Source organism: Chlorocebus sabaeus, chromosome 16, assembly GCF_047675955.1.
Source record: "Chlorocebus sabaeus isolate Y175 chromosome 16, mChlSab1.0.hap1, whole genome shotgun sequence".
In the NCBI taxonomy this organism is placed as follows: domain Eukaryota; kingdom Metazoa; phylum Chordata; class Mammalia; order Primates; family Cercopithecidae; genus Chlorocebus; species Chlorocebus sabaeus.
The window spans coordinates 48,208,996-48,231,368 of NC_132919.1; the positions used below are offsets into that span (position 1 = coordinate 48,208,996).

Consider the following 22,373-nt stretch of genomic DNA (forward strand, 5'->3'; position numbering starts at 1 on the left):
CAGGATGGTCTCAAACTCCTGGCCTCAAGGGATCCGCCTGCCTTGGCCTCCCAGAGTGCTGGGATTACAGGCGTGAGCCACTGTGTCCCCGCCCATTTCAACTTTTAAAAACTGTAAAGCATTTTGGGAAGCCAAGGTGAAAGGATTGCTTGAGGACAAGAGTTTGAGGCTGCAACGAGTTATGATGGCTCTTCAGCACTTCATTCAGAGTGAGAGAGTAAGACTTTGTCTCAAAAACAGACAGAGATTCTTTTGCGTATTCATGGTCATGTGTAAGATGTGCCTCCCTCCAACCTTGTTACCATGTGGATGTCAGCACTTTACCCATTTGATGATCTGACATGAGGGAAAAAAAGTAAAAAGTAGGCCAGGAGCGGTGGCTCATGTCTGTAATCCCAGCACTTTGGGAGGTTGAGGCAGGTGGATCACCTGAGGTCAGGAGTTCGAGACCAGCTTGGTCAAAATGGTGAAACCCTGTTTCTCCTAAAAATACAAAAAAATTAGCCAGACATGGTGGCGGGTGCCTGTCATCCTAGCTACTCAGGAGGCTGAGGCAAGAGAATTGCTTGAACCCCGGGGGATGGAGGTTGCAGTAAGCCGAGATCGTGCCACTTCACTCCAGCCTGGCCAACAAGAGTGAAACTCTGTCTCAAAAAAAAAGTAAAATTTATTCTTTTTTTTTTTTCCTTTTTTTCTTTTTTTTAGAGATGGAGTGTTGCTGTGTTGCCAGGCTGGAGTGCAGTGGTGTGATCTTGGCTTACTGCAACGTCTGCCTCCTGGGTTCAACCAATTCTCCTGCCTCAGCCTCCCGAGTAGCTGGGACTACAGGCACGAGCCACCATGCTCGGCTAAATTTTGTATTTTTAGTAGAGACAGGGCTTCACCATGTTGGCCAGGCTGGTCTGGATCTTTTGACCTCGTGATCCGCCTGCCTCAGTCTCCCAAAGTGCTGGGATTACAGGCGTGAGCCACCCTGCCTGGCCATAAAACCTATTTTTAACAAATCTCTCAGCCAGAAGAATTTCAAATAATTTACATAGATAGTCTGCCCTCAACCAGTGGAGCATAACTCCCCACTCCTTAAATGTGAGCTGGCATAAAGACTTCCTTCCAAAGATTACAGTGTGGAAAGGGAGAAAAATGAGTAAATTTAGAGAAACCTGGCAAATGCTAACCTCAGCTGGCTGATCAAAGTCAATATCAATAATGATAAGTCAGGCCGGGCATGGAAGTTGCAGTGAGCCGAGATCGCACCACTGGGCAACCTCTGCCTCCCAGGTTCAAGTGATTCTTCTGCCTCAGCCTCCCGAGTAGCTGGGACTACAGTCCAACTCCACCACGCCCAGCTGATTTTGTATTTTTAGTGAACACAGAGTTTCATCATGTTGGCCAGGCTGGTCCTGAACTCCTAACTTCAAGTAATCCACCCGCCTTGGCTTCCCAAAGTGCTGGGAGTATAGGTGTGAGCCACTGTGCCCGGCCTGATGGTATGTATTCTTGACCTGATGTGATGAAAACAGCACTTTAACCTTTGTAGTCTTCCTTTGTAAAACCGATAACCCCAGTTAACCATGAGAAAAACATTAGGTAAATCCCAATAGAAGGACATTCTATAAAATGCCTGACCAATACTCCTCAAAACCATCAAGGTCATTAAAAAAAGGATAGTCTGAGAAACCGTCACAGGCTTGAGGAGCCGGAGGAGATATGATGACTAAATAAATGTGATATCTTGGATGGGATCCTGGGTCAGAAAATGGACATTAGGTTAAAACTAAGGCAATCTCCCAAGTGTCCACTCATTGACAGATGAGGGGGTAAACAAAATGTGTGATATCCATACAATGGAACGTTATTCAGTGTTAAAAAGGCGCCTGGGCATGGGGGTTCAGGACTGTAATCCCAGCACTTTGGAAGGAAGAGGTGGGCGGATCACTTGAGGCCAGGAGTTTGAGACTAGCCTGGCCAACATGATGAAACACCATCTCTACTAAAAATACAAAAATTAGCCAGGCACTGTGGCGGGCACCTGTAATCTCAGCTACTCAGGAGGCTAAGGAAGGAAAATCGTTTGAACCCAGGAGGCAGAGGTTGCAAATAAGCTGAGATCACGGCACTGCACTTCAGCCTGGGTGACAGAGTGAGATCCCATCTCAAAAAGCAAACAAACAAAATACTAAGAAAATTTGAATAGAGTATGAACTTTAGTTAATAATAAGGTATCACTGATCCATTAATTGTAACTAATGTACTGTGCTAATAATAAGGAAAACTGGATACAAGATGTATGAAAATGCTGTACTATGTTCATGATTTTCTGTATATCTAAAACTGTTCTAAAAATAAAGTTTATAACTAAAAAACACCAACATTCATAGCTCATGGGCCATAAAAAACAGGTCACGGGGCATATGCTTACTACCACCTTAGAACAAGTACTAATAAATTTTAAAGCAATATAGGTAATTAGACATTAGTAGAGATAAAAGAAATATTTTAAAATATTCAATTAATTCAAAAGAAGGCAGGAAAATAGGAAAAAGAAATAAAGTATATATGGGGCGAATAGAAAACAAATAGCAAGATGGTAGATTTGAGCCCAATGATGTTGACACAATTACATCAGAAGAAAATAATCTAAATATTCTAAAACCTAATTATCAAACTGGATAAAATAAAACAAAGAACAAGACTCAACTTCATGCTATCTTTAATATGTAAGATTGGCACCTAATAATTTCAGAGAAATGATGGAAACCAGGAGACAATTAAATGATGTATTTGAAGGCCAGGCACGGTGGCTCATGCCTGTAATCCCAGACTTTGGGAGGCCAAGGTGGGAGGATCACATGAGGCCAGGAGTTTGAGACCAGCCTGGCCAACATGGTGAAACTTCAACTCTGCTAAAAATACAAAAATTAGCCAGGCATGGTGGCGGGCACCTGTAATCCCAGTTACTTGGGAGACTGAGGCACAAGAATTGCTTGAACCCAGGAGGTGGAGGTTGCAGTGAGCCAAGATCACACCACCGCACTTCAACCCCAGTGACAGAGTAAGATTTGGTTTCAAAAAATATTATATATTTGAAATGCTATAAAATAACTGGCAAACTAGACAAGTGAAAATTGTATTCTCAAAAAGATGAAGAGGCTAGTCATGGTGCCATGCACCTGTAGTTCTAGCTACTTCGGAGGCTGAGGCAGGAGGACTGCTTGAGCCCAGGAGTTTGAGGCCAGCTTGGACAACATAGTGAGACTCTGTTAAGAAGGAGAAAGAGAAGAAGATTCCATTCTGACATGTAAGAAGCTTGGAAGTAAGTTATTACTTTGCCAACAAGTAAAAAGCTGAACCAACTGAAAAATCAACAGCTTCCTCTTGGATTCATCACAGGGCAAGCTGCTGTATTCAACACTGGAGAAGAAGACAGGTGGATATGGAGAATCACAATTTACCAGAGCAGAAGAAACCCATGAGCAAAAATATTCCTGGGAACCAGACCTGAACTGTAACTGATGAATCGTTGGAAGCTTAATGTGAACAAGTCTGAGAGTTAAAAATTCCAGGTGGAGGTCAGGTGTGGTGGCTCATGCCTGTAATCCCAGCAGATTGGGAGGCTGAGCTGGGTGGATCACCTGAGGCCAGAAGTTCGAGACCAGCCTGGCCAACATGGTGAAACCCCATGTCTACTAAAAAACCACAAAAATTAGCTGGGTGTGGTGGCACATGTCTGTAATCCCAGCTACTCAGGAGGCTGAGGCATGAGAATCACTTGAACCCAGGAGGCAGAGGTTGCAGTGAGCCAAGATTTCACCACTGCACTCCAGCCTGGGCGACAGAGTGAGACTCCATCTCAAAGAAAAAAAAATTTCCAGGGGGACCTAGTTACAGGAGGGACCCCCCCACCCAACACACACACACACTTTTGTGAGTTTTACTTACCTCCAGGAGGTTAACCAGGTTCTCATATGAAATATGCCAGAGCATTCTGTTCAGCTTCACAAGGCCTGTCCTCAAGAGGAACTATTTTACCAGAGCCTAAAGTATTGTTTTGCTTTGTTTTGTTTTCAGAGCCTACAATTTCACAGGCTCTTTGAAAGACTGAGACAATCATAGGTTTAGAGAGCACTTCACCTCTCCCACACTTTACCAACACATTACTAAAGAAATTGCAGTTTCTTTTGTTCAGCACATCAATCATGTCTCACTATCAAAAAAAAAAAAAAATTATGAGACATACATACTAAAGGACAATAGAACGTAGTTTGAAAGGACAGAGCAAGCATGAAAGCCAGACTCAAATATGGCTGGGATGTTAGAATCATCAGGCCAGGAATTTAAAAATAACTATGATTAATGCTAAGTGGGGGCGGGCACGGTAGCTCACGCTTGTAATCCCAGCACTTTGGAAGGCAGAGGCAGGCGGATCACCTGAGGTCAGGAGTTTGAGACCAGCCTGCCCAACACAGTGAAACCCCCATCTCTACTAAAAATGCAAAAATTAGCTGGGCGTGGTGGTGGGTACCTGTAATCCCAGCTACTTGGGAGGCTAAGCCAGGAGAATTGCTTGAGCCTGGGAGGCAGAGGTTGCAGTGAGCTGAGATTGTGCCACTGCACTCTAGCCTGGGCGACAGAGCTAGACTGTGGTCTCAAAAATATATATATATGCTAAGGGTGCTAATGGATAAAGCGTACAGCATGCAAGGCCAGATGGATAATGTAGACAGACAGATGGGAATTCTAAGAAAGAACCAGAAGGAAATGTTAGAGATCAAAAACACCATAACAGAAACGGTGAATGCCTTTGATGGGCTCGTCAGTAGGCTGGACACAGCTGAGGAGAGAATCTCTGAGCTTGAGAATATGTCAACAGAAACTCCCCCAAAACAGAAGAGAAAACACTTCTTTCTGAAGACTGAAAACACACACACACATGCACGTGCGCACACACACACACACCACACGCACACAAAAAGCCCAAACAGAATATCCAAGAACTGTAGGACAATTGCAAAGGGTGTAACATACACATAATGGGAATACCAGAAGGAGAAGCAATAAAGGAACAGAAGAAATATTTGAAGCCACAATGACTGAGAATTTCCCAACTTAAAGTCAGACACCAATCTACAGATCCGGGAAGAATTTGAGAACATGAGGCAGGATAAAAGAAAAAAAAAAAATTACATCTAGGCATATCCTATGCAAGCTGCAGAAAATCAAAGATAAATGCAAAATCTTGAGAGAAACCAGAGGAAAAAAACCAACTTTCTCACAGAGGAGCAAAGATAACAATTACATCTGGCATCTCCTCAAAAACAACGTAAGCAAGAACAAAGTGGAGTAAAATAGAATCATGCACTGCATAAAGATATTTCGGTCAACGATGGACCACATACAATCGTACGGTGGTCCCATAAGATTATCACACCATACCTTCACTGTAGGAATTCTACATTGAGATATGTTTAGATACACAAACACTTGCATTGTGTTACAGTCACCTACAGCATTCAGTACGATAACATGCTGTACGGGTTCGTAGCCCAGGAGCAACAGGCTATCTCACACAGCCTGGATGTATAGTAGGCTCTGTTATTTAGCTCTGTGTAAGTTCCCTCTACGATGTTTGCACAACGATGAAATCACCCAATGATGCATTTCTTCAAATTATCCCTGTTGCTAAGTGATGCATGATTGTATTTAAAAAGTGTTGTGAGAGAAAAGCCACCTACCTGGAATTCTGGGACCTGTGAAATTATCCTTCAAAAGTGAAGAAAAAATAAAATGCAAAACTATATATCTTCAATTCACAGAAGATAACACAGGAGAAAGCCTAGATGACTTTGGGATTACTTTTTAGATAAAACACCGAAGTCTTGATTCATGGAAGAAAAGATTGATAAGATGGACTTAATTAAAATGAAAAACTTCTGCTCTGCAAAAGACACTGTTAAGAGAATGAGAAGACAATCGACAGACGGGGAGAAAATATTTGCAAAAGACACATTTGATAAAAGACTTATCCAAAATACACAAAGAACTCTTAACACACAACCATAAGAAAACAAACAATCCAATTAAAAAATGGGCAAAAGATCTAAACACACACTTCACCAAGAAGACATACAGATGGCAATTATATATAAGAAAAGATGCTTAACATCGTATGTCATTAGGGAATTACAAATTAAAACAACAATGAGATACCACTACATACATATTAGGGTGGCCCAAATCCAAAACACTCACAAGACCAAATGCTGGCAAGGATATGGAACAGAAACTTTCATTTGTTGCTGATGGGAATGCAAAATGGTACAGCGACTTTGAAAGACAGTTTGGCGGTTTCTTACAAAACTAAACGCATTCTTATCATACAATCTAGCAATTTTGTCCCTTGGTATTTATCCAAATGAGTTTAAAACTTATGTCTACACAGAAAAAACCTGCACATGAATGTTTATAGCAGCTTTATTTGTGATTGCCAAAATGTGGAAGCAATTAGGATGTTTTTCTGTAGGTAAATGGATAAATAAGCTGCAGTGCATTCATACAATGGAATGTTATTCAGTGCTAAAGAGAGATGAGCTATCAGGCCGTGAAAAGACATGAAGGAAACTTAAATGCATATTTCTAGATGAAAGAAGCCAATCTGGAAAAGCTACCTACTGTAGGATTCCAACTACACGGCATTCTGGAAAAGGCAAAACTTTGAGGATAGTAAAAGATCAGTGGTTGCCAGGGGTGGAGAGAGAGAAGGATGAACAGGCAGAGCACAGAGGATTTTTAGGGCAGTGACACTATTCTGTATGATGCTACAATGGTGGATATATATCATATACATTTGTCCAAACTCAGAATACTCAACACCAAGAGTGAACCCTAATGTAAACTATGGTCTTTGGGTGATAATAATGTATCAATGTAAGTTCATCTATTGCAACAAATGTACTTTTTTTTTTTTTTTTTCAAAGATAGAGTTTCGCTCTTGTTGCCCAGGCTGGAGTGCAACGGCACGATCTCGGCTTGCTGCAACCTCCGTCTCCTGGGTTCAAGTGATTCTCCTGCCTCAGCCTCCCAAGTAGCTGGGATTATGGGCACGCACCACTACGCCCAGCTAATTTTTGTATTATTAGTAGAGATGGGGTTTCACCACATTGGCCAGGCTGGTCTTGAACTCCTGACCTCAGGTGATCCACACACCTCAGCCTCCCAAAGTTCTGGGATTACAGGTGTGAGCCACTGCTCCCGGCCCAAATGTACTATTTTGATAGTAGCAGAGATTATGTGGGGACAAGGGGTTTATGGAAATCTCTGTGCCTTCTGCTTAGTTTTTTTAAAAAAACAATGTTTATTTAAACAACAAGACACTTGACTTGAAGAGAAAACTATCGAGGATTCTTTTTTTTTTTTTAGAGTAATTTTTCCCTACTTAAAGATAGATGCCCTACATGTAACAGTTATGTACAAAAACGTTATAAAATTGTCCTTGGTTTTATAATGACAAATGAAAAACATTAAAATTCTCCAACTGAACAAGGTATGCAAGGATTTTTATGTGTTTTTGTTGTTGTTGTTGTTAAAATAGTGAGAGCAAAATAACTTACTGGAATATAAAGGTAGAAGTTGAATGAACATGCCACTAATAGAGAAAGGGGATATTTTCACAGAATCCGTATTTTTCCCCATCCTGTCTCCACTTGATGCCAATCAAAACATACCATTGGCTGTTCAGTTTTTTAAAATGCAGCACGCTTGTGCACATACATCAGTTACTTTATGTGCATAAAGGAATGGGGAAGGGGGAAATCAAAGAATAGAGAAAACTGTATTGTAATAGTCAGGATGCAGTGGAACCAAATTGCAATTTTCTAATTGAGAATGTAATCTTGTAATCTTGGTCTTTAAAGAACTGAGTGCTGGAGTAAAGAAGCAGATTCGGGCCGGGTGCGGTGGCTCATGCCTGTAATCCCAGCACTTTGGGAGGCCGAGGTGGGTGGATCACGAGGTCAGTAGTTCGAGATCAGCCTGGACAACATGGTGAAACCCCGTCTCTACTAAAAATACAAAAAAATTAGCTGGGCGTGGTGACACACGCCTGTAATCCCAGCGACTTGGGAGGCTGAGGCAGGAGAATTGCTAGAAACTGGAAGGTGGAGGTTGCAGTGAGCCAAGATTGCGCCATTGCACTCTAGCCTGAGCAATAAGAGCAAAACTCCGTCAAAAAAAAAAAAAAAAAAGCAGTTTCCCTTCTCAGTAGATACCTCCCGTCTGCTGTTGGAACACATCAACTGTATCTTCAGCCTCCAGTTCCAACTGTGCAGGTGTGTCTGTTTTATTGATTGGTTGCCCATCAGATCAGAATCTGATCTGCCTCATTGACAAACCCTGTCGTTCACAATAGGCTTTTATTAGTTTACTGAGTGGTATATGCCTCTTAATCTTAAACTTCGCCACAGAACCATCCTGCCCCACCACCTTCAAATTAATATAATCATTTGTTCTCAGTCTTGACTCCTTCCTCGGGCTTTTCATCGGCCATGGCAAGCGCCGGAGTGTCCTCAGCTGCTGCTTCACAAAAGAGGTACCAGATCCTCACCAAACGAGCACACAAGCAGCACCAGGAGGGGCAGAAGAACCCTTCTGCTCAGTTTTGCTGTGAATCTTTCCAGTGTACATCCTACAGGCAATTGAGATATTATGACACTATAATGACTCTGTGCTAATAAATTAGAAATTTTGGATAAAATGGTCAACATTTTTGAAAAACACAACAAATCCTTATGCAACACTATGTATAATCCTCTATCTATTAGAAAAATTGTATCAGCAATTAAACATTTTCCTACAAAAAACACTTCCAGATGGTTTAGCTGCTTAATTCTTCCAAACATTAAATAAAGAAATAACACCAGTTTAACACAAACTCCTTCAGAGAATAGAAAGAACACTTCCTAACTTTTTGGATGAGGGCAGCATAACCTTGATATTAAAACTGAACTAGGACATTACACAAAATGATAATTACGGAACAATTTCTGTCAAAACATAGATACAAAATCCTAAACAAAAATAATAGCAAATCAAATTCAGTACTAAATAAAAAATGATAATGCATCATGACAAATTTTAATTCATTCCAGAAATGTAAGGTTGACTTCACATTTGAAAACCAGTTATATAAGTCACTGCATTAAAAGTATAAAGGAGCAAAATCATATTTCAGTAGATGTTTAAAAAGCAATTCATAACAATTCAACATTTATTCATGATAAGAATTCTTAGCAAGGTAAGAATAAAAGGAAATTTTCTTAATCTGATAGTAAATTTTAAAAACACAGCAAACTTTACATTTTATGGCATAAAGTATTAAAAATGATCCCTTTGAGACTGGAACAAATTGAGGATGTCCACCACCACCATTTCTGTTCCATATTGTATGGGAGTCCTAGCCAGTGTAATAAGGCAAGAAAAAGAAATAAAAAGCGTAAAGTTTGAAAAGAAAAAAATAAAACTGTGGCTCTTCATTGATAACATGATTGTGTAGGTAGAACATTTTTTAAAACTAAGTGCCAGGCCCAGTGACTCATGCCTGAAATCTCGGTGCTTTGAGAGGCCAAGACAGGATAATCACTTGTAGCCAGGAATTTTAGACCAGCCTGGGCAATATAGGGAGACTACAAAAAATTAAAAAATTAGCCAGGAGTGGTGGTTGCGTGCCTGTGATCCTAGCTACTTGGGAGACTGAGGTGGGAGGCTCACTTGGGCCCAGGAGGTTGAGGCTGCAGTGAGCCGTGATTGCACCACTGAACTCCAGCCTGGACAACAAAGCAAGACTTTGTCTCAAAAAACAAACAAACAAACAAAACCCTAAAACTACAGATATGCTATAAGTTAATAAATTTAGCAAGGTTCCTGGAAACAAGGTTGACATTGAAAAATTTCCATAAGTGGGCAATAACAATTAGAGAATGAAAAAAAAGTCAATGAAAAAAATCAAATCCCAAACACCTAGGAATAAATCTGACAAAATATTCTCATAACTTTTTCTTTTTTTTTTTTTAACTAGAGACGAGGTCTCACCATGTTGCCCAAGTTGATCTCAGACTCCTGGGTTCAAGCAATCTTCCCAGCCTCGGCCTTCCAAAGTGCCGGGATTACAAGCACAACCCACCACACCTGGCCTATGCTCATGATTTTATACAGAAAACTATAGAATATTAATGAAAGGGGATAAAGACCTTTTAAAAAATACAGAGAGATACACTGTGTTCATAGATTGCTAGTGTCATATTATAACGTGGCCAGTTCTCACCTCAATTGACCTACAGATTCAATACAACCTAATATAACCTCATTTCCTGCCAGCAGGAATGTAAAATGGTATAACTTCTTTGGAAAATAGTTTTACATTTTCTCCAAAGGATAAACATAAGGTTACTTGTGGCCCAACAATTCTAATACTAGGTATATATTTGAGGAAAACATATGTTCATACAAAAATTTGTGCATGAATGTTCAAAGTAGCATTATGCATAATAGCCCAAATGTGGAAAAAACAGATGAATAGATAAAGAAATGTGGTATATTCGTGGAATGAAATATTACTCAATCGTGAACAAAATTGAAGTACTGACAGGAGCTACAACATAGATCAACTTTGCAAACATTATGCCACATGAAAGAAACTACTCACAAAAGACCATATGTTTGGCACAGTGGCTCACGCCTATAATCCCAGCACTTTGGGAGGCCTAGGCGGGCAGATTATGAGGTCAGGAGATCGAAACCATCCTGGCTAACATGGTGAAACTCTGTCTCTACTAAAAATACAAAACATTAGCCGGGCATGGTGGCGGGCGCCTGTAGTCCCAGCTACTCAGGAGGCTGAGGCAGGAGAATGACGTGAACCTGGTAGGCGGAGCTTGCAGTGAGCCAAGATCACACCACTGCACTCCAGCCTGGGCAACAAGGCGAGACTCCATCTCCAAAAAAAAATTTTAAAAAGACCACATGTTTATGATTCCATTTATATGAAATATCCAGAACAGGCTTATCTATAAAGACAGAAAAATAGAATTAGTGATTGTCTAGGCTTGGGGGTAGAGTGGGAGAGAAAACGGAGTGACTGTTGATGGGTATGGAGGTTTTCTTAGAGGGTGATGAAAATATTGTAAAATTGATTGTGGTGACAGCTGTATAACTCTGTAAATATATTAAAAATCTATTGAATTATACACTTATTTACATGGGTGAATTATATGGTATGTGAATTACATCTCAATAAATCTATTCTGTAAAAAAGTTTTTAATCCTTGAAGGTTCTTTTCTTTTTCTTTTCTTTTCTTTTTTGTGTTTATTTATTTATTTATTTATTGAGATGGAGTCTCCCTCTGTCACCCAGGCTGGAGTGCAGTGCAGAATCTTGGCTCACTGCAACCTCCACCTGCCAGGTTCAAGTGATTCTCCCACCTCAGCCTCCCGTGTAGCTGGGATTACCGGCATCCACCACCACGCCCAGGTAGTTTTTGTATTTTTAGTAGAGACAGGGTTTCACCATGTTGGCCAGCCTGGTCTCCAACTCCTGACCTGAAGTGATCCACCTGCCTTGGCCTCCCAAAGTGCTGGGATTACATTTTGGTGGAAATCGACAAGCTGATTCTAAAATGTATAGGGAAATGCAAAAGGCCAAAACTAATCATCATAAATAAGTACAAAAATGAAGGACTTAAACTACCTGTTAGTGAGACTTATTACAAAACTCTAGTAGTGAAAACAGTTGGTATCAGCAAACTTACGGACAAATAGACCAATGCGACACAACAAAGAGGTCAAAACAGACTCACATCTATACAGTCCAGTGAAATGAATAAGGAAAGAATGACCTTTTCAACAAATGATACTGGATACATTTAATATTCATGTGGGAAAAAAACAAACTTTGACTACTACCTTAGACCATATAGAAAAGTTCGTTCTAGGTAGATTATTAATCAAAATGTGAAGAACAATGGAAACAGACTTTCCAAATTCTGAAAAAAAAAGCATTTGTCACCTAAACTTTTATACCCAGTAAATTTATCACTCAAATGTAAGGGTAGATTAAAGACATTTTCAGATATACACTTTCTCACAAATCTATTGGAAGATGAGCTCCTAAAAAAACAAGAGAATAAAACACAAAAGAGGAAGACGTGGGCTTCAGGAAATGGGGGAATCCAATCTTGGAAGGATGGTGCAGGAGATTACAGCTTGAGGGCTGTTTATCTGGGCTGGAGAGCAACCAATTGGGATTAGGATGGATGGAAAGCCTTCAGAAGAGATTGCTTCAAGAAAAGGAAACGAACAGAATTCTTGATGTGTCTGAATATCCTAACGGGGGATTTGGACCACTGGGATTGACATGGTGGTAATTACATGGAAGACTAAATGAACATCAGCAACAACACAAGATAAGCATGATCTCCAGAAGAACAAAGAGCAAAAGTGATCATAGCACAAGACACAGCTCAGATAAGAATGACGATTATGTACTTACGGTAAGGTCCACATTGAATATTGGCTAAACAAAATTATCATGCAACCACATTGGGAGGCTGGTATGACTGGAAGTGTGACTGAATGTGGTAAAGGTGAGGAGTCAAAGAGAACTAAATTGGCCAGGCACAGTGGCTCACACCTGTAATCTCAGCACTTTGGGAGGCTGAGGCAGGCAGATCACCTGAGGCTGGGAGTTCGAGCCCAGCCTGGCCAACATGGCAAAACCCCGTCTCTACTAAAAATACAAAAATTAGCTGGGCATGGTGGCATTTGCCTGTAATCCCAGCTACTTGGGAGGCTGAGACATGAGAATCACTTGAACCCGGGAGGCAGAGGTTGCAGTGAGCCTGGATTGCGCCACTGCACTCCAGCCTGGGTGACAGAGCAAGACTCTGTTTTAAAAAAGAGAGAGAGAGAGAGAGAGAGAGAGGGAGAGAGATTGAGAGAGAACTAAATCCTCATCTTCCATACTGGGAAGTCAAAAGATGATTTCCTAAACTGAAATATCAAGAAGTCATAATGAAAGCAAGTTATTTAGAGAATATCTATATAAAAAATAGCTGATTGCATTGAAGATCACTGGCACTGGGGAGGAGACAGTATGAAGAACGGGACAGTTGCCCTTTTTTAACCTGCCCCATAGATTCCTGGCATCTAAATTAAATTATGCACACATATACCTTTGGTAAAAATTAGAAGTACATTTTTAAAAAGTAATTGTGAATTGCAAAAGAATACAGAGACTAACAAAGGGGAATATGTTCATGATGTTGGTATTAGACACATAATTCTTAAACAAGACCCACATACACACACAACTAACCACAAGGAAAACACTAATAAATTGGATGACTGTAAAATTAGGACATCTATTCATCAAAAGACATCACTGAGTGAAAAGGCAAGCCAGGGAGTGAAAGACGTTTCCTTCCTTCCTTCCTTCCTTCCTTCCTTCCTTCCTTCCTTCCTTCCTTCCTTCCTTCCTTCCTTCCTTCTTTCCTTCCTTCCTTCCTTTCTTCTTCCTTCTTTTCTTGCTTCCTTCTTTTCTTTCTTTCTTTTTCTTTCTTTCTCCTCCTTTCTTCTTTTCTTTCTTTCTTTCTTTTTCTTTCTTTTTATCTTTCTGTCCTTCCTTCTTTCCTCCCTCCCTTCCTTCCTCCCTCCCTTCCTTTTATCCTTCCTTCTGTTCCTTTTTTCTTTCTTTCCTTCAGTTTCTTTCTTTCTCTCCTTCCTTCCTCCCTCCCTTCCTTCCTTTTTTCCTTCCTTCTTTCTTTCTTTCCTTCCTTCCTTTTCTTTCTTTCTTTTTCTTTCTTTCTTCTATATCTCTTTTTCTTTCTTCTTTCTCTCTCTCTCTCCCCTCCCTCCCTCCTCTCCCTTCCTTCCTTCCTTCCTTCCTTCCTTCCTTCCTTCCTTCCTTCCTTCCTTCCTCCCTCCCTCCCTCCCTTCTTTCTTTTTGAGACAAGGTCTCACTCTGTTGCCCAGGCTGGAGTACACAGCTCACTGCAGCCTCAACTTTCTGGGCTCAGGTGATTCTCCCACCTCAGTCTCCTCCTGAGTAGCTGGAACCACAGGCACACACCACCATACCTAAATAATTTTTTTTATTTTTAGTAGAGACAGGATTTCGCCGTGTTGCCCAGACTGGTCTTGAACTCCTGGACTCAAACAATTTGCCCGCCTTGGCCTCCCAAAGCACTGGGATTACAGGCATGAGCCACCGCGCCCTGTAGATATTTTCAATGTATGTATTTAGCAAAGGACTTGTGTCCAGAATATATTTAAAATATATTATAAAATGAAAAACTTTGACAATCCAATTTTTTAAGAAAATGGGCAAAAGACTCAATATGCTTTTCACAAAATAAGATAACTAATTGGCTAATAAACATATGAAAAGGTATTCAACATATTTATCAGAAAATGCAAATATAATACCACAATGAAATACTGCTACCTATTCACTAGAATGGCTAAAAATTAAAAGACAGACAATGTTATTAATAAGGATGGGGCCACTGGGACTCTCATATGGATGGGAGGAGTGTAAATTTGTGCGACCACTTTAGAAAAAACTGTGGCAATAACTACTAAAGCTGAATATGCATTCTCTGCAACCCAGCAATTTCACTTTCAAGTATATGCCAAATAGAAGTGCACCTATATATGCATTAAAGGAGCATGTGCAAGTTTGTTTGTAACCATGTTACTTCTAATGGTAAAAAAAAAAACTTGAAGAGGGCCAGTCACGGTGGCTTATGCCTATAATCCCAACACCTTGAGAGGTTGAGGTGGGAAGGTCACTTGAGCCAGGAGTTTGAGACCAGCCTGGGCAACACAGTGAGACTCCTGTTTCTACCAAAAAAAAAAAAAAAAAATTAGCCAGATGTGGTGGCATGCACCTGTGGTCTCTTCTACTCAGGAGGCTGAGGTGGGAGGATCATTTGAGGCTGGAAGGTTGAGGCTGCAGTGAGATATGATTGCACCACTGCACTCCAGTCTTGGCCACAAAGCAAGACCCTGTCTCTCAAAAAACAAACAAACAAAACAAAAACTCGAACAAACAAATGGACCATCAGCAATAGAGTGGGCATATAGAAGTTGTGGTATATTCATTCCGTGGAATAGGATGTGGCAAAGGCAAAGGGCAAGGCACTGCCACATGCAATGGCATGGACGGATCTCACAAATACCGCAAAGCCACAAGAATATACTATATGTTTCCATTTATGTCAAGTTAAAAATAAGCCAACGTATTCCATAGTGATAGAAGCTGGTTATCTGGGAGAGGGCAGGAACTGGATGGGGTATGAGGGAGACATCTGAGGTGTGGGTAATGTTCCATATCTTCATCCGGTTGGCTGTCACATGGATTGTTCACTTTGTAAAGGTTTGTTGAGGTATGAACTTAATATACAGTTAAGATTTATATACTTTGTAGTAAGTTTAATATATATCCACATAAAAATTTTTCTTCCTCTCTTTTTCTCCTTCCTTCTTCCCCTCCCTTCCTTTTCCTTCCTTTGCATACTCTTTCCTATCTTTCCTTACTGGAACAGCTCAGCCCTGAAGTCATTAGGTAGGCCAGAGCGAGGTCAGCACCCATGGTGAAGAGAGTGGGAGCCACAGTGTCCCAGAACAAGATATCAGAGCCAGAGTAGGGCAATGATGGAGGGGGAGGGGATAGCTGGTATGATCAATTAACTTGACTGCGGTGAAGGCATCCATGCATTGGAACGGTCCCATGCAGTCTATCAGACCCTTGTAATTGAGGAGAGCGTCCCTACATGGGGATGGCCTGGCATGGGAGATCAGAGCCAAAGTAGAGTTAAGAAGGATTCTAGGCCAGGCACGGTGGCTTACACCAGTAATCTCAGCACTTTGGGAAGCCAAGGCAGGTGAATTTCTTGATGCCAGGAGTTCAAAACCAGCCTAGCTCTCATGGTAAAACCTTGTCTCTATAAAAAATACAAAAATTAGCTGGGCATGGTGGCATGCGCCTGTAATTCCAGCTACTCAGGAGGCTGAGGCACAAGAATCGCTTGAACCTGGGAGCAGAGGTTGCAGTGAGCCAAAATTGCACCACTGCACTCCAGCCTGGGTGACAGAGTGAGACTCAGTCTCATTAAAAAAAAAAAAAAAAAAGGATTCTACATGTAGGGGTTGGGGTGGGCACATTGGGGGTACCAGAGCCTAAGAAGAGTAAGGAGGGCATCCACCTGAAAAGTAAGTGGCAGCAGAGATGGAGAGTGGTAAAGAGTGGTTACAAAGAGGGGGATTCATCAAATAAGTGTATATATTAAGGATAATAGAAGCCAGGTTTCTCATTGTTGGAGAAAGACGTTACAAATAGGGAAAGGGAGAAAACTAGAATGAACCCTGTGGTATTGGACTGGATTTGGAGTCATCTGTAGGAATCCATAGTTTTCAATATATACAGGTAAATAAAGAAATGTAGCGTGAATATGTGTATGATTGTGTATTCCTGTATTAGTCGGGGCTCTCTAGAAGGACAGGAATAATAGGATAGATGTATATATGAAAGGGAGTTTATTAAGGCAAACTGACTCACGTGATCATAAGGTGAAGTTCCACAATAGGTTGTCTGCAAGGTGAGGATCAAGGAAGCCAGTCTAAGTCCCAAAATCTCAAAAGTAGGGAAGCCAACAATGTAGCCTTCAGTCTGTGGCTGAAGGCCCAAGAGCCCCTGCCAACCACTGGTGTAAGTCCAAGAGTCCACATGGCTGGGAAGGTGTCATAATCATGGTGGAAGGAGAAGGAGGAATGAAGGCACATCTCACATGGCGGCAGGCAATAGGGTGTACGCAGGGGAGCTGCCCTTTATAAAACCATCAGATCTTGTGAGATATATTCACTATCATGAGAACAGCACAGGAAAAACCTGCCCCATGATTCAATTACCTCCCATTGGGTCCCTTCCACGACATGTGGGGATTATGGGAGCTACAATTCAAGATGAGATTTGGGTGAGGACACAGCCAAACCATATCACCTAATAACCTCCCAAATGCCCCACCTCCTAATACTATCACTTTGGGAGTTGGTGTTTCAACAGATGGATATTAGGGGGGCACTAATATTCAGTCCATGACAGATGCCAAATGATTATTATCTTTTTTTTTTTTTTTTGAGACAGAATCTTGCTCTGTTGCCCAGGCTGGAGTGCAATGGTGCAGTCTTGGCTCACTGCAACCTCTGCCTCCCAGGTTTAAGCGATTCTCCTGCTTCAGCCTTCCAAGTAGCTGGGATTACAGGCCCCCACCACCACGCCTGGTCAATTTTTGTGTTTTTAGTAGAGACGGGTTTTTGTCACGTTGGCCAGGCTGTTAGCTTTTGACCTCAGGTGATACACCCACCTCAGCCTCCCAAAGTGCTGGGATTACAGGCATGAGCCACTGTGCCTGGTCCCAAATGGTAATTATCTAATTCCATCGTTCCTTCTGTCATTCTACTTACTGAAAAAGCTTTGTTTTTCCTTCCTTCCTTTCTCCCTCCCTTCCTTCCTTCCTCCCTCCCTTCCTTCCTTCCTTCTTCTCTCTCTCTTTCTTCTTTCTTTCTTTCCTTTTCTTCTCCTTCCTTCCTTCTTTCTTTTCTTTTCTTTTATATTCCTTCTCTCTCTTTCTTTCTGTCAGTATTAAGGTTATTATTTTAATGCTCAAGTTGTTCAGATGCAGCCAGTGAGACCTCTTTAAGCTGGCTTCTGTGTGTTTTTTTATTCATCCCTACTATTAAGTGAATTATGTCCCCTCCCCCCAGCATTCCTATGTTGAAGGATTAATCCCCAATATGACTATATTTGAAGATATACCCTTTAAAGAGGTAATTAAGGTTAAAAGAGGCCATAAGTGTATGACCTCAGTCCAATAGAACTAGTGTCCTTATAAGAAGAGAAAGAGACACCAGGAGGATATAAGCACAGAGACAGGTCATGTGCAGACACAGCAAGAAGACCACCATCTGCAAGCCAAGGAGAGAGACCTCAGAGAACCCAACCCTCTCAATGCCTTGACCTTGGACTTCTAGCCTTCGAAATTGTGAGAAAATAAATGACTGTTATGTTAGCCTCCCATCTGTGGTGTTTTATTATGGCAGCTTAAGATGACTTAAATAGTCACCATCATTCTTTGAGCAGTTCCTTACTTTCTGTCACAAAATGTCCCAGGCAATATATAAGATGTCATTTTGAAACCAACCATTTCTCAGAAGAGTTCTGCCTCCTTTTAGTGGAAAATGATACCTAGAAACCAAAATGTAAGTGTTAGGTGCTCATTGGGATGTTACTACTTTGAAGCCTTTTTGGCGGGCAGAACTAGGGAATTGTGAAATAGCTTTGACCAAAATGCTGATAGTGATATGGACAATAAAGTCCAGGCTGAGGTGGTCTCAGATGGAGATAAAGAACTTGTTGGGAACTGGAGCAAAGGTGACTCTTGTTATGTTTTAGCAAAGAGACTGGCAGCATTTTGCCCCTGCCCTAGAGATCTGTGGAACTTTGAACGTGAGAGAGATGATTTAGGGAATCTGTGGGAAGAAATTACTAAATGGCAAAGCATTGAAGAGGAAGCAGAGCTTACAAGTTTGGAAAGTTTGCAACCTGACTAAGCAGTAGAAAATAAAAACCAATTTTCTGGGAAGAAATTCGAGCCTGCTGCAGAAATTTGCATAAGTAACAAGGAGCTGAATGTTAATCACCAAGACAATGGGGAAAATGTTTCCAGGGCATGTCAGAGACTTTTGCAGCAGCCCCTCCCATCACAGGTCTGGAGGCTGAGGAGGAAAAAATGTTTTTCTTGGGCCCAGGATGTCCTGCTGTGTGCAGCCTAGGGACTTGGTGTCCTGCATCTCAGCTGCTCCAGCTGTGGATAAAAGGGGCCAAGGTATAGCTCAGGCTGTGGCTTCAGAGGGTGCAAGCCCCAAGCCTTGGCAGCTTCCACATGGTGTTGTGCCTGCGGGTGCACAGAAGTCAAGAACTGATGTTTTGGAACCTCTGCCTAGATTTCAGAGGATGTATGGAAATGCCTGGATGTCCAGGCAAAAGTTTGCTGCAGGGGCAGAGCCCTCATGGAGAATCTCTGCTAGGGCAGTGCAGAAGGAAAATGTGGGGTTGGAGACAACACACAGAGTCACCACTTGGGCAGTGCCTAATGGAGCTGTGAGAAGAGGGCCACCAAACTCCAGACCCCAGAATGATAGATCCACTGACAGCTTGCACCGTGCACCTAGAAAAGCTGCAGGCACTCGATGCCAGCCCATGAAAGCAGCTGCGAGGGCAGCTGTACCCTGCAAAGCTACAGGGATGGAGTGGCCCAAGGCCATGGGAGCCCACCCCTTGCATCAGCACGCCCTCATGTGAGACATCGAGTCAAAGGTGATAATTTTGCAACTTTAAGGTTTAATGATTGCCCTATTGGATTTCAGACTTGGATGGGGCCTGTATTCCCTTTGTTTTGGCCAATTTCTCCCATTTGGAATGGGTATATTTACCCAATGCCTGTATCTCCATTGTATCTAGGAAGCAACTAACTCGCTTTCAATTTTACAGGCTCATAGGCGGAAGGGACTTACCTTGTCTCAGATAAGACTTTGGACTTGGACTTTTGGGTTAATGCTGAAATGAGTTAAGACTTTGGGGGACTGTTGGAAAGGCATGATTGTGTTTTGAAATGTGAGGACATGATATTTGGGAGGGGGCAGGGGCAGAATGGTATGGTTTGGCTGTATCCCCACCCAAATCTCATCTTGAAGTGTAGTTCCCATAATCCCCACATGTTGTGGGAGGGACCTGGTAGGAAGTAACTGAATCATGGGGGCAGGTTTTTCCCCAATGCTATTCTCATGATAGTGAATAAATCTCATGAGATCTGATGGTTTTATAAAGGGAAGTTCCCCTGCATATGCTGTCTTGCCTGCTGCCATGTAAGACTGTGAGGCCTCCCCAGCCATGTGAAACTGTGAGTCCATTAAAGCTCTTCTTCTTTATAAATTACACAGTCTTGCATGTGTCTTTATTAACAGTGAGAGAATGGACTAATACATTAAGTCATGAGGGTAGAGCTCTCATTAATGGGATTAGTGCCTTATAAAAGAGACCCCAGATAGCTCTCAAGCTCTCTTTCTGTTATGTGAAGATGCAATAAGAAGCCATCTGCAACCCAGAAAAGGGCCTTCACCAGAACCTGACTGTGCTGGCACCATGACCTCCAGAACCATGAGACGTAAATGTCTATTATTTATAAGCCACCCAGTCTATGGCACTTTGTTGTAGCAGTCCAAACTAAGACAGCAACAAATATAATTAAAAAAATATTTCAGGCAAGAGCCCTCAATGGATTCTAAAATTAATGGGTGCAGGCTGGATGTGGTGGCTCATGTCTGTAATCCCAGCACTTTGGGAAGCCAAGGTGGGCAGATCACTTGAGGTCAGGAGTTCGAGACCAGCCTTGCCAACATGGTGAAACCTCATCTTTACTAAAAATACAAAAATTAGCTGGGTATTGTGGCATGTGCCTGTAATCTCAGCTACTTTACTTAGGAGGCTGAGGCAGGAGAATTGCTTGAACCTGGGATGTGGAGGTTGTAGCGAGCCAAGATCATGCCACTGCACTCCAGCCTGGGCAACAGAGTGAGACTGCATCTCAAAAAAAAAAAAAAAAAAAAAAAAAAATTAAATTAAACTAATGGGTACAGGTTGGATAAGGAATGGGACTTTATATAGTCTGAGATCCTCCCCACAGAAAACAATGGGAAAAGGAGTAACTTTACAGTGGCTAGACCTTGTAGATGCCACCTTAATCAAGTGTTCAAAGTTAACATCATCAGTAACAGGGCAAATCGAAATCATGCACCACCCAATACGATGCAGTGAGAAGAACATGGCATCACTTCTGTGATATTCCTACCCAAAGTTCATAACTTAAATCTAATCATGAGGAAACATCAGACAAACCCAAACCAAGAGACACTCTACAAAATCATGACCTGCGATCTTCAAAATTTACAAGGCCATGAACAGCAAGGAAAGACTGAAAACAAATGCACTGTATGATACTGGATTGGGTCTTTTTGTGACAAAGGATATTTGGGACAAATGGCACAACATAAATAAATTGTAGCAAAGTATTTACATTTTTATGGTTGCATTGTGGCTGTTTAGGAGAACATTATTGTAGGATTTACACACCAGAGTATTCGTGGGTGATGGAACATCGTGTTGGCAATTTACCATCAAATGTTTCAGGAAACAAAACTGCTTTGCACTATTCTTGGAACCTTTCTATAAACTTGAAATTATTTCCAAATAAAAAGGAAAAAAATGGCAACAAAAAAGTTTACAAAAATTATGTGTATGGGAAAAGTACGTGTGTGTATATATGCTAGCAGCCAAGGGGTGGAATGTTTTGGACATTGAGTGTTTCTACCTGCCTTAGCATTTGTTTCTCCTTCTTCCAGAAACAGCATCCAGACTTTATTTTAGGGAACTGCCCTTCCCCCACTCTTGGTCGATGCGTTGCTGGTGTAGGCACATGCCCAAGTCAACCAGCATATTTTATCCACCGGCCATGGTCACTGGTTTAGAGAAGGGCACATGACTTAAGTCCATCCAATACAGGCCAATCTTGGGATTTTTTTTTTTTTTTTTTTTTTTTTTTTTGAAACAGATGCTCTGTCACCCAGGCTGAAATGCAGTGGCACAATCTCAGCTCACTGCAACCTCCACGTCCCTGGTTCAAGCAATTCTCCTGCCTCAGCCTCACGAGTAGCTGGGATTACAGGCACCTGCCACCACCCCCAGCTAACTTTTGTATATTAAGTAGAGATGGGGTTTCGCCATATTGGCCAGGCTGATTTTGAACTCCTGACCTAAGGTGATCTGCCCACCTCGGCCTCCCAAAGTGCTGGGATTACAAACATGAGCCACCGTGCCTGGCAAATCTTGGGATTTTTTTTCCCTCCTTGAAACTATTGTGAAAGAGGTTCTGTTTTTCTTCTGGGGTTGCTTAGCTTTTAGAAAATAAGCCTGAGGCAGCTGCCTGAGACCACCACACAGAGCCAAGCTGCCCAAGAAAAAAGCTCTTTCAGAGAAAAGCAAAAGAAGAGGTAGAGAAACTGAATCTTCTTGATCTTATTTCAGTCCATACATCCAACTATACTGACCTTTTTGGTTAAATAAGCCAAATATCTTTAATTTTCTGTTTAAGCAACTTTGAGTTAAGCTGTTGGCACTTGCAACTGAAAAAATCATGACTAATATTAGGAAATTCCTAATTCAGCTGAGCTGGAGTTGAGAGTGGGAAAGGGGTGGGGAGAGCTGTGGCTGA

General features: G+C 41.7%; 2 pseudogenes; one reads left to right on the forward strand and one right to left on the reverse strand.

The window, feature by feature from the left end:
• The first annotated feature begins 246 nt into the window (after nt 1–246).
• On the forward strand, nt 247–334 carry LOC119622238 (small nucleolar RNA U13; annotated as a pseudogene).
• A 7,919-nt stretch (nt 335–8,253) lies between these two features.
• LOC103242941 (small ubiquitin-related modifier 2-like) lies at nt 8,254–8,664 on the reverse strand (annotated as a pseudogene).
• Between the last annotated feature and the right edge of the window lie 13,709 nt (nt 8,665–22,373).